Source organism: Myxocyprinus asiaticus, chromosome 4 (assembly GCF_019703515.2).
Source record: "Myxocyprinus asiaticus isolate MX2 ecotype Aquarium Trade chromosome 4, UBuf_Myxa_2, whole genome shotgun sequence".
Lineage (NCBI taxonomy): Eukaryota > Metazoa > Chordata > Actinopteri > Cypriniformes > Catostomidae > Myxocyprinus > Myxocyprinus asiaticus.
In genome coordinates this window covers 11872855-11885169 of record NC_059347.1, presented here as the reverse complement: position 1 = coordinate 11885169, position 12315 = coordinate 11872855, and positions in this window count along the sequence as shown.

The following is a 12315-nucleotide window of genomic DNA, read 5'->3' as shown; positions in this document are numbered from 1 at the left end:
TAAACAAGAGGATAAGTACATCAAAGTTTGAAACAGAAAAACAAAAAGTAAAGGTTCGAGTGGGCAAAGAAACACAGACATTGGACAACAGATAATTGGAAAAGAGTGTTATGGATCTTAACCCCATTGAGCTTTTGTGGGATCAGCTAGACTGTAAGGTGCATGAGAAGTGCCTGACAAGACAGCCACATCTATGGCAAGTGCTACAGGAAGTGTGGGGTGAAATGTCACCTGAGTATCTGGACAAACTGACAGCTAGAATGTCAAGGATCTGCAAAGCTGTCATTGCTGCACGTGGAGGATTTTTTGATGAGAACTCTTTGAAGTAGTTTAAGAAGTTCTGAAATTTTTTTTCAAATTGTAATAGTAATTTTTCACATTATTAATGTCCTGACTCTACATTTTGATCAGTTGAATGCCACTTTCATGAATAAAAGTACCAATTTCTTTCCATAAGAGCAAAATCTGTACAATATTCCAAACTTTTGGCCACCAGTGTGTGTATGTATATGTATATATATATATTAGCCTATTTTTGTTTTTTTTTAATTTATGGATTTCAATTTCATAACAAAATTCCATCAAATTCAATTGTGTTATGTTTAACAAAATTGAATTAATAAAACTTTTTCATTAAACTTTTTATTAAAGATACATTTTATTAATGATAACTCAATTCAATTTGATGGATTTTGTTATTAAATGGAAATGCTTAAATCTTAAAATGATATTTTTGGGTGTATTATGCTACTAAACTAAATTATTAATTAAACTGTCATTACAAATAATTGCAGTGCAATTAGTCTATCATTTAAATGTACATCTATATTATTACCATACAATTAGCTTACATTACACAGATATTAAATAATGGCAGTGCAGTATTCATTATTTATATTAGCCAGTATTTTGATCTCTTATAAGTAAAACCATATGAAATCGCTTTCTGTGTTTTCCAATTGTTCCCAGTCAGCAAATTTCCTTTGGCACAGCTTTGGCCCAAATAAACAGCTGGAATGCGGCCCAGCTCAGAAAGTGATTGCCGGCCCAAATCTGGTACATATCTTTTTTGCCAGAAATGAACCAAAACGGTGCCATAACTCCACCAGTAGAAAGCCAAATTAGAAAAGCTTGTGTGGCTCATACATGGGCCTTATAGGTAATTCTTGTTTGGCTGAGTTCTGTTAAGGCCTGATGGCCCTTATGTGGCCCATATGTAGCTGATAGATGAAATGCCAGTATTCTTCCAGAATTTAACCAGAAGAACACCAAGCCTACTCAGTACATTAATTTACTGCACAGTAAATCAGACAATAACCACAAAATTAAATCTCAGGGCTCAACCTCTCCAAGCTCCGGTGGTCGATTCCCCACCGCAGTCAGCGATAGCGACCATGGAGTTTGCATTTCCCCCGTATGCTGTGAATTATGCCGGGAACCCCGGGCCACAACCAGTGCCCGCGCCTGCCACAGTATACGAGCCAGTGCCTGCGCCTGCCATGGTATACGAACCAGTGCCCACGCCTGCCACGGTATACGAGCCAGTGCCCATGCCTGTAGCCTCGACTGTCCCAGAGCCCATGCCTGTAGCCTCGACCGTTCCCGTAACCATGCTCCCTGCTGGCTGGAAGAGGAGAAGGAAAAGGACACCTTCTCTCCAGTCTCTGCCAGTGTTCACGACCACGGAGGTTGACCCCCAGTTTCTACCTGTGCTTTCGACCACAGGAGTCAGTTCCCAGCCTTCCACAGCTCCGCCTCCCATGGCTTCGCCCCTCGAGCCTCTCAGGGCTCTGCCTTCCATGGCTTCGCCCCTCGAGCCTCTCATGGCTCCACCTTCCATGGCTCTGCCTGCCTTCATTGGAATTCTCCAGGCTTTGCATGCCTTCGAGTCTCTCTCAGCTCCACCTGTCTCCATCGACCCTTCCATGGCTCCGCCCTCTGTCTCCCACGACTCTGCCCTCAATTCCTGGATCTCCACCTCCTACGTTTCAGCCTATTTCACCACGGTCTCCACCTCCTAGCCTTCCAACTCCTATTCCAGCTACTCCACCTCTGGATCCGCCTAAGTCTCCACCTCCTGCGGCCCAACTGCCGGACTCTGTTCCTTTCCTAGAGCTGCTTCCCAAACCCCCGATTCAGTCCCTTCTCTGTGGCCATCTCCTAGGCCCCCTGATCCAGTTCCTGCCCTGTGGCCGCCTCCTGACCTAGTCTCAGTCCTGTGGCCGCCTCCCAGGCCTCCTGAACCAGTCCCTGTCCTGCGGCCGCCTCCCAGGCCCCTGGATCTATTCCCAGCCCTGAAGCCGCCCCCCAGGCCTCCTGATCGTCCTCCTTAATCACATTCTTTTGTCAGTCCTTGAAGTGTTACATTGTGGTGTTATTTTGTAATGTTAAGCTTTATAGTTTTTTCCACTCCTGCGTTAACTATTAAAAGTTTGAAAAGTATCTACTCTCTTCCTCTCCTTGAACCCAGCATTACAATAAGTGCATATTTCAAATCTTTTTTTTATAACCTAAAAAACACTACACACATCATCCATGCCTAACATTTTTGATCCTAGGTACTAAGCCAAAAAATCATTAGATAATTTTTAATTTTCTAAATATCAGTAATAGGATTTTAAAAATGCCAAAACTTCACTTACTTAAAGCTACTTAAGGGTGTGTAAGGGTATGGCAGTTGTGAGGACAGAAAAGAGCGGGATAAATGTCCACAGTCCAGTATTTAAGTTGCTGCTGCAGTGACCTTTTCACTAATCCACCAATAGGAATTGAAAGAAGATGCTACAACAACGAGACTAACCAATGGCATTGTTTAACAGGCTGAGATGTGGACTCCCACACCTGCCTACATGTGTTTTTCCAAGTATAAACCAAATGTCAACCACAAGTTAACGTTTTCCATGGCTTGCCATAGCCAAGCCACACATGGTTCTCAGCTGTGTTGTCATCTTGGCCATATACTTCAATGCCAGCTGTGACCCAAGAGAAAATTCCCTCCAATTCTGAAGCTTTGGCAAAACAAATATGGTGAAAGTTTGGGCCACATGTGTGGGCGGCGCGGTGGATGTATCCCGACCATCCAAATGAAGTATGTACATATGGAAATCTATGGTTGGCATAGTATTTGTGTTTTGGCTTTGTATGACAGTATAACGAACCGTTGTTTCAGGCAAGCGATTTCCTTGTATTTGCGTGAGGGTTTTTTTTTTTTTTTTTCAATAATGACTGGCTGACTGTACATTATTGCCTTATTTGTAGTGAATTATCAGGACTATTTTAAACTAATTTTGTGCTCCTGCTCTATTTTTACAAAGAAAGTTCTTAATAAAAGTTTTGGTGGAGCTAGTTCATTTAGTCCTGTCAATCACAATGCAAGAATTTATAAATGACTGCAATTAATTCTTGTCACAATTCTTCTGACACCCCTCCACCATCCCAACACCTTTTGTTTTACATTATTAATTTCTATTATAAACCAATTTATTTAGCATTAATCCAGTATAGTCCTTTATTACAGACAGTAACCCTAACTACAGTAGTTTACCTCATCTCACTCAAGGATTATATTAACACCATAAATGGAGGAATTGGGGCTAGTTATCACATAAGGAAGATGTCACAAGGGCTTGACTGTATCTAACATTTCTGTATGTGAAATGTTGAATAGCATTTTGTAGACAAGACATTAAGGACTTTACAGAAATTGACTTTCAAAGATAAACCTACAATTATGCCTTCTAATTGCAAAGGTTTTTAACTTAGGGAAAGTGGATTATTGATTGTCCTCTAATAGAACAAAATGACTGTTGTCCTTGGCCAAATGACAAAATACGTATGTTGTTTTGGTCCAGTCACCACCATCTGCCCTTTATCACAGTGAGAGAGAACATCTTACAGCATTTGCTTCCGAATCGACTGATGCTATGGGTTCCTTTGGATTAGGCTGGTTTATTTTCACACAGTTATGTTGACAATCACTGAAGCTGCTCTGTAACCACACTCTTTCATGCCTTCAGTGGGGATTAGTGCATGGTAACCACGGCAACAAGTAATTTTAGATTTCATTAATTCAGAGTTTCCCTCTTTGCTTTGTTTTGACAAAATTTGTTATCTCGGAGGAATAAAAATGTCTTTATTTGATTTTTTACTGGTTTGATTCCGTAACAAATTGAATCCTGTCGTTTCAAGAAAGGAAACATTAAAAAGTCAACTTATAACCCCTTCAAATATATTTAAGACATTTTGGTTGTCTTGTTTTGAGTTCGTTGCACATTTAGCAGTATCCGAACAATATGAATGTTTTCCTTCCTGAATAATTTGACAGGGCTCCTGTTGTGCTAACTTGTAGCCAACGGTCATTTGTAAGCCACTAGAAAGGTACTTTAGAGATTTATAGGGAAGTTATCAACCACTTGCTGCAGCTTTTTGTAAAGAGCTATAATTATAAATTGAAATTTGAGAGTATATTCTCATAAAGCTATAGCCAAGTGTGCTTGTTACTAACCATATCAGTGCAAAGGCATAGCTAAAATGGATAGCTACAGCCTAGTCTCATGAACATTTCGTGACCATGGCAACATTTTTGTAGAACAAACTTAAATTCTTCATTAAACGTTTGGCTGCAGTTTCCCAGTGAAATGTCCAGCAGGGGGCGCCAAAAGCAAGTAAAATGGTGACATAATCAGACAAGGTTTTTAAGGTGAATATTAGATGGAGGTTTTATGAGTAAAATGTACCTTCCTAACATAAAACTGTAACCTAACCCTAACAAAAGTGGTCTAAAATCAAATGAAAAATGAAAAGCATATTTTCTAAAGCAACCATGTCATTTCGTGTTGTTTCTATGACAGTTTTGTCTCACATGCCATCTTTCGTGCTTAACTGGTTTTGAACAGCATACTACCGTGGAAGCTAATCACATTGGAATCAGTGTGTTTATGTAGGTGGGTCTGTAATACAAGTGTTAAAATGTATAGTTTTTCAAACAATGCGTTACAGTAAAAGTCTTTTGATATCATAAAATAACAGAGTGTGAATAGAGTTTATAATTTATATGAAAGTGAATAAAATGCAGTTGTTGTAGCGCCTCTTGTTAATTTCACAAGGAAATTGCAACGAAATGTAGAATTTGGCACATTAAAGTCAGTTTGCAAAAATGTAGTTATAGTAATGTTCATTCTGTGAGACTAGTTTGGATAGTTCACCCAAAAATGTTATATTCTGTCATCATTTACTCATCCTCATGTGGTTCCAAAACATGTCTGTTTCTTCAGCAGAACTCTCTTCCATAAAATGAAAGTGGATTGGTTAGAGGCTGTAAAGCTCTAAAAGGACACAAACAAGCATCATAAAATTAATCCATAAGACTTGTGTGCTATATTCTTAGTCTTTTAAAGCCATATAAAAGCTTTTTGTGTGAAACAGATTAAAATTTAAGTCATTATTCAGTTGAAATTGTGCCTTGAAAATCTTGCTTAAAAGCCGTGGTCACCTTTAATTTTCATTGTATGGAAATGAGCAGCTTGGACATTCTGCTAGATAACTCCTTTTGTGTTCCACAGAAAATAAAAAGTCATACAGGTGTTGAAAGACACAAGTAATGTGTAAATGACGGCAGGATTTTTATTTTTTGGGTGAATTATTCCTTAAATTTGTATATCTCTAAGGAACTAAACTCAGCAAAAAAAGAAACGTCCTCTCACTTTCAACTGCTTTTATTTTCAGCAAACTTAACATGTGTAAATATTTTCATGAACATAAAAAGTTTCAACAACTAAGACATGTGACTAACAGAACCCTCCGATCCAACAGGTCCCAGACGTGCTCAATGGGATTGAGATCTGGGCTCTTCGCTGGCCATGGCAGAACACTGACATTCCTGTCTTGCAGGAAATCACGCACAGAACGAGAAGTATGGCAGGTGGCATTGTCATGCTGGAGGGTCATGTCAGGATGAGCCTGCAGGAAGGGTACCACATGAGGGAGGAGGATGTCTTCCCTGTAACGCACAGCGTTGAGATTGCCTGCAATGACAACAAGCTCAGTCCGATGATGCAGTAACATACCACCCCAGACTATGACGGACCGTCCACCTCCAAATCGATCCTGCTCCAGAGTACAGGCCTCGGTGTAATGCTCATTCCTTCGACGATAAATGCGAGTCCGACCATCTCCCCTGGTGAGATAAAACCACGACTCGTCAGTGAAGAGCACTTTTGCCAGTCCTGTCTGGTCCAGCGAAGGTGGGTTTGTGCCCACAGGCGACGTTGTTGCCGGTGACGTCTGGTAAGGACCTGCCTTACAACAGGCCTACAAGCCTCAGTCCAGCCTCTCTCAGCCTATTGCAGACAGTCTGAGCACTGATGGAGGGATTGTGCATCCTGGTGTAAATCGGGCAGTTGTTGTTGCCATCCTGTACCTGTCCCACAGGTGTGATATTCGGATGTACCGATCCTGTGCAGGTGTTGTTACACGTGGTCTGCCACTGCGAGGACAATCAGCTGTCCTTCCTGTCTCCCTGTAGTACTGTCTTAGGCGTCTCACAGTACAGACATTGCAATTTATTGCCCTGGCCAAATCTGCAGTCCTCATGCCTCCATGCAGCATGCCTAAAGCACGTTCACGCAGATGAGCAGGGACCCTGGGCATCATTCTTTTGGTGTTTTTCAGAGTCAGTAGAAAGGTCTCTTTAGTGTCCTAAGTTTTTATAACTGTGACCTTAATTGCCTACCATCTGTAAGCTGTTAGTGTCTTAATGACCGTTCCACAGGTGCATGTTCATTAATTGTTTGTGGTTCATTGAACAAGCATGGAAAACATTGTTTAAACCCTTTACAATAAAGATCTGTAAAGTTATTTGAATTTTTACAAAATTATCTTGAAAGTACAGTGTCCTGAAAAAGGGACGTTTCTTTTTTTGCTGAGTTTATATAGTTTGTGAATTGTTTAGGTTCTGAAACAAATTTATATCATGATCCTTTAAAAAAACATGTATTCTATCATGTGTATATCATTCTATTGTATTATTTGTCTACCCACAAATCAGTTCTCTGAACAAAATCAATGTTTTTAAACTCTTAATTACTGTAATTACACAAGCTTCCCAAAGTCCTGCAGCAGTCATCTGTATACAGCTAGAAAAGTACTTGGGCTGAGTTTTATAGTGAAGTTTTCAACAACTTGCTGCTGCTTTTCTGTAATGAGCCATAATTAAAAATGGAAATACGCTAGTATATTTTATAATGATATGGCTAAGCGTGTTTGTTATGGAGCGCACGAGTGTAAAGCTTTGCAGGATGACCTCCTGGCAACAGCATTCACAGCGACAGAGCTGAGAGTGGGCGGTAATTAAGAATCATGTGGGCAAGAGGCTGCAGCGAACAAGTGTACACACACACACACACACACAAACAAAGATGCACTAAAGGCACAGATCCCAAATGGGTTCTTAATGATCAGACTATGATGCCATCCCTATTTAGCAGCAAACTGCTGAGTGAGTAGTAATGATCAGGGCTGTTCTTTATAGATCAGACAGAGTGTATCTTTCAAAGGGATAGAATATCACATGCTTCAATATGAATGTATGGAAAAGTGATTTAAAAAATACTCGGAATAAAACTAATAGTTCTGGTCATGGATGCTGACTTGTCCATGCAGTGTTCCTGTCATGCTAAAATAAATGAAATAGTACAACTATTATGCACACGTTTACCTAGCTTCTCTCATTGTATCATGTCAGGCAGTATTTCGCCTAATGGAAAGATGGCACTTAAAGAATTTGCTTCATAAAATAAAATTTGAATGAAAATTGGTTATATTTTATTATTTTATAAAACCATTAAGACACTTGAGGTGGACTTGAGGTGCACCCCTGAGTCTATCCTCTTGTTTAATTGTACATCTGGCCTTCCACATCTCTTTCTGTCCATGTTAGAGCCAGTTGTCCTTTGTCTTTGAAGACTGTAGTGTACACCTTTGTATGAAATCTTTTTTTTTGGCAATTTCAAGCATTGTAAAGCCTTCATTCCTCAAAACAATGATTGACTGACGAGTTTCTTTTTTGCCATTTTTGACCTGATATTGACCTTAAGACATGACAGTCTATTGCATACTGTGGCACCTCAAAAACAAACACAAAGACAATGTTAAGCTTCATTTAACGAACCAAATAGCTTTCAGCTGTGTTTGATATAATGGCAAGTGATTTTCTAGTACCAAATGAGTAATTTAGCATGATTACTCAAGGATAAGGTGTTGGAGTGCTTGCTGCTGGAAATGGGGCCTGTCTAGATTTGATCAAAAATTACTTTTTTCAAATATTGATGGTGCTGTTTTTTACATCAGTATTGTCCTGACTATACTTTGATCAGTTGAATGCCACTTGGTGAATTAAAGTAACAATTTCCTTCCGAAACAGCAAAATCTGTACATTATTCCAAACTTTTGGCCGCCAGTGTATATTTTTACCAGTGTCTTTTACCGCTTTTTATGTCTTCTTGTAAACATCCAAAAGGATTTATAATGTGGTCATAATCATTTAGAAGTGGTCTTTGTCTTCTTTAAATAAAGTAATAAAAGCAACAGTAGGTCTCTTTTAAACAGCCATAAGATATTATTAAGTGGTTATAAGACACATTTGCTTTGAACATTTTTATTGTAATACTTAGAAAATAAAATATTTAATCAAATAACTGCAGCATGTTGATGGAGACTGTGTTTTGTAGGTCTGTGTGCGTTGTGGTAGTGTAGAGCGCAGATCCGTGAGAAATCCTCTGGAGATAGTGTGTTCGTAGGTTTGTGTGCATCGTGATAGTGTGAAGAGCAGATCCAGTGCAGAGAGGTAACCGATGAGGAATACTCATCGAAGCGTCAAGGCGAGCGAAGCGACCAACAGGATGGTAACCACAATCCACTGCAAAGACCAATATAGAAAACACGCAAACAGTCCGCCATTGTAATTTTGAATGTCTCGTGCGTTGTTTTGAAGTACTTTTTTTTTTAATCCTTTTTTTATTCCATCTGTTTTTGTTTTTTTTTAAAGCTTTATTTAGTAACAAACCACACAATAATCAAATACAAAATAACAATGACAATAATTGCAAGAAAATCTTTAAAAATAACAATACAAATAAATAAATAAAATAAACAACAAAATAATACAAAAATGAAGAACTATATACATAGGGGTATTAAAATCAAATCCATATCTCTAATTGCAAAATAAATACAAAAAAAACCTTAAAAAGGATAATATTTCAAGGCTTTACAACAATCTATAGTCTTTTTTGCTTTGGTGTTCCTTACACCCTCCAATGCTTTAAGATACTGACAAAGCTCAAACTTAAATTGTACAAAACTAGGTGTACTTTTTGACCATCTACATTTATGAATGTGACATTTCCCTAAAATAATAAACAAATTAAGAATGTTTTGTAGTACTTGCGCGCTTACCTATAGACTGAACACGTAATACGCGTGCGCATGTTTTTGGAGACGATAATGGCATCGTTTTAAAAAACTTGCACTTTGAAACCCATTTTCAAAAGTTTGCATTTTCAGGCCCCAAAATGCCGTTGTCGTGTAAACGAACAGCCAAAACGCATAAAAAGTTTTCCGTTTTTTGTTGAAAACATTGTCGTGTAAATGGCCCCGTAGTTCCCTCTTCTTCCTCTTTTGAGTTCCTTAATAAATACAGTTCTACAATTGGATCCACACTCTCTCGTCTTGTCTTTCCCAGTTACGTAACAGAAGAACCGACCAAAAAGATGGATACAGCAGAACTTGGCGATTCACCCAAGGGTCGTCTTCGTGGAGGCTTACTGTGTAAGGTTCTAGAGCTTGGTCTGTCAGGTGAGCTGGGAGGAGAGAATCCTAAGGACCATGTTCTGGCTAGGACTAAATGCTTCAGTGAAGGGGATGGTCCCTTTGGACTGTGACAGCCTGCCCTTTGGTGACTTCATTACTAACATCGTAATGGCTGGTCTTCTGCTATCTACTCCAGGGGCCAACCCTCTTGCAGTGGATTCCACGGCTCCTTGCTCCAGGCCTTCCACGGCTCCTTGCTCCAGGCCTTCCATGGCTCCTTGCTCCATGCCTTCCACGGCTCCTTGCTCCAGGCCTCCCACGGCCTCACCCTCCAAGCCTCCCACAGCCAACAAGCCAACGCCCATGCCTGCCACGGTCAACGAGCTAGTTCTGCAAGCCTCGTCCTTCCCAGAGCCAGCATTGCAAGCCTTGTCCGTCCCAGAGCCAGCGTTGCAAGCCTCGTCTGTCCCAGAGCCAGCATTGCAAGCCTTGTCCGTCCCAGAGCCAGCGTTGCAAGCCTCGTCTGTCCCAGAGCCAGCATTGCAAGCTTTGCCCGTCCCAGAGCCAGCATTACAAGCTTCGCCCATCCCAGAGCCAGCGTTGCAAGCCTCGCCCATCCCAGAGCCAGCTTTCATGCCTTCTCCAGCCCCGGTGATCCCGGCTCTGCCCCTCAAGCCTCCCATGGCTCTGCCCCTCAAGCCTCCCATGGCTCTGCCCCTCAAGCCTCCCACGGCTGTGCTCACGGCCATCTGGAAGCGGAAGAGGAGTAGAAGGGCTCCTACTCCCCAGGCACTGCCAGTGCTCATGACCACGGTGGTCGTTCCCTCGTCACTGCCAGTGCTCACGACCACGGAGTTCATTCTCCTATCACTGCCCATGGTCACGACCATGGAGGTCGTTCCCCAGTCACTGCCAGTGCTCACGACCACGGTGGTCGTTCCCCTGTCACTACCAGTGCCCATGACCACGGAGGCCGTTTTCCAGGCACTGCCAGCACTCCCGGCCAAGGAGGCCATTTTCCAGTCGATGCCAGCATCCCTGACCACGGTGGCTCTGCCCTCAGAGTCTTCCACAGCTCCTCCAGAGACTCCTCCTCCAACTGTTCCGTCCGCTCTCCCCTAGACTCCTCCTCCAGCGTTTCCGTCCGCTCTCCCCGAGACTCCTCCAGCGGTTCCGTCAGCTCTCCCCGAGACTCCTCCTCCAGTGGTAAAAGGGGGGGCTAACTGTCACAATCTCCCTCGTGATTGTGTCATCACCTTGCCATTATGTTTTGACTATTTGACAACACTTCCCATTATGCACCTTGTTGATCACACACCTGTTCCCAATCCTCTCTGATCTTTGTTCCCAGCTGTTCCTTGTTATGTCTTTAGTTTCCATTTGTATATATAGCCCTCATGTTTCCCTTAGTCTTGGTCGGTTCGTGTTAGTTTGCTTGTTTGTTAGCCTGTTAGTATATTATGTTATTTTAGCCATCAATCTGCTGTTCCCTATCTGTCACTCACGCGACGTTGTGTCGATGTAGTGACAATAGGGGTCACTCTTGGGAGCCCAAAAACCTCTGCTTTTTAAAAAAAAGGCCAATGAGAATTGGCGAGTGGAATTTGCATACCACTCCCCGGACCTACGGGTATAAAAGGAGCTGGTATGCAACCACTCATTCAGATTTTCTCTTCGGAGCAGAGCGGTTCTATTCATTGAAGTTGAATTCATCCACGAAGTTCATTCACCTCATCTGCTGGATTCTACGGCGCATTTCAGTGGCTTCTCCCCCTCTGCACCCGTGGAGTGCAGAGAACGCCCCTGGGCGCTTTGCCAGAAACAACTAAAAGAGTATATTCTAAAAAGAGTATATTTTCTTTCTAAAAGAGCGGCACACACGGAACGTCTTTTTAAAGATGACTTTCCGTTTGTGTGTTATTCCTGGTTGCGGTCGTTATCTCTCCGCTTCTGACGGCCACAATCGCTGTCTTATGTGTCTGAGCGCTGCCCACGTGGAGACATCGTTCATGGATGGGTCTGGTCCTCATTGCGAGAACATGACCATGGCAATGTTGTGGTTGAAAGCAAGCCACCCCAGCGTCTCCCCGCCTCGGTCCTTCTACCTACGGGTATGAGGCCATGCCGGTTAGCACTGGGGGCGATTTGGGGACCTCAATGGGACCACCTCCGCCGGGTATCCCCCCACGGACCTCCCATTCCCAAGCACGCTCGCTTGCCCCGGTGGGGCGCTCGGACAAGATCACCGGCTCGTCTCAGGGTGAGTTCGACCTCTCTTCCGAGCCCGGGAAGAAGACTAGTTATCGAGTGCAGCATCAGAGAGCGGGCTCATCCAGTCGGACGCAGAGGCTTCGACTGGGCTTCCTCCTTCGGGATTGGTCGCCCAGTCCCAGGCCGACGTGGAAATGACAGACATGCTTTCCCGGGCGGCCACGAGCGTCGGGCTAGAGTGGAAACCTCCGCTCTCCCCTGAACCCTCGCGGCTCAAAGATGGCCACACCCCGCCCC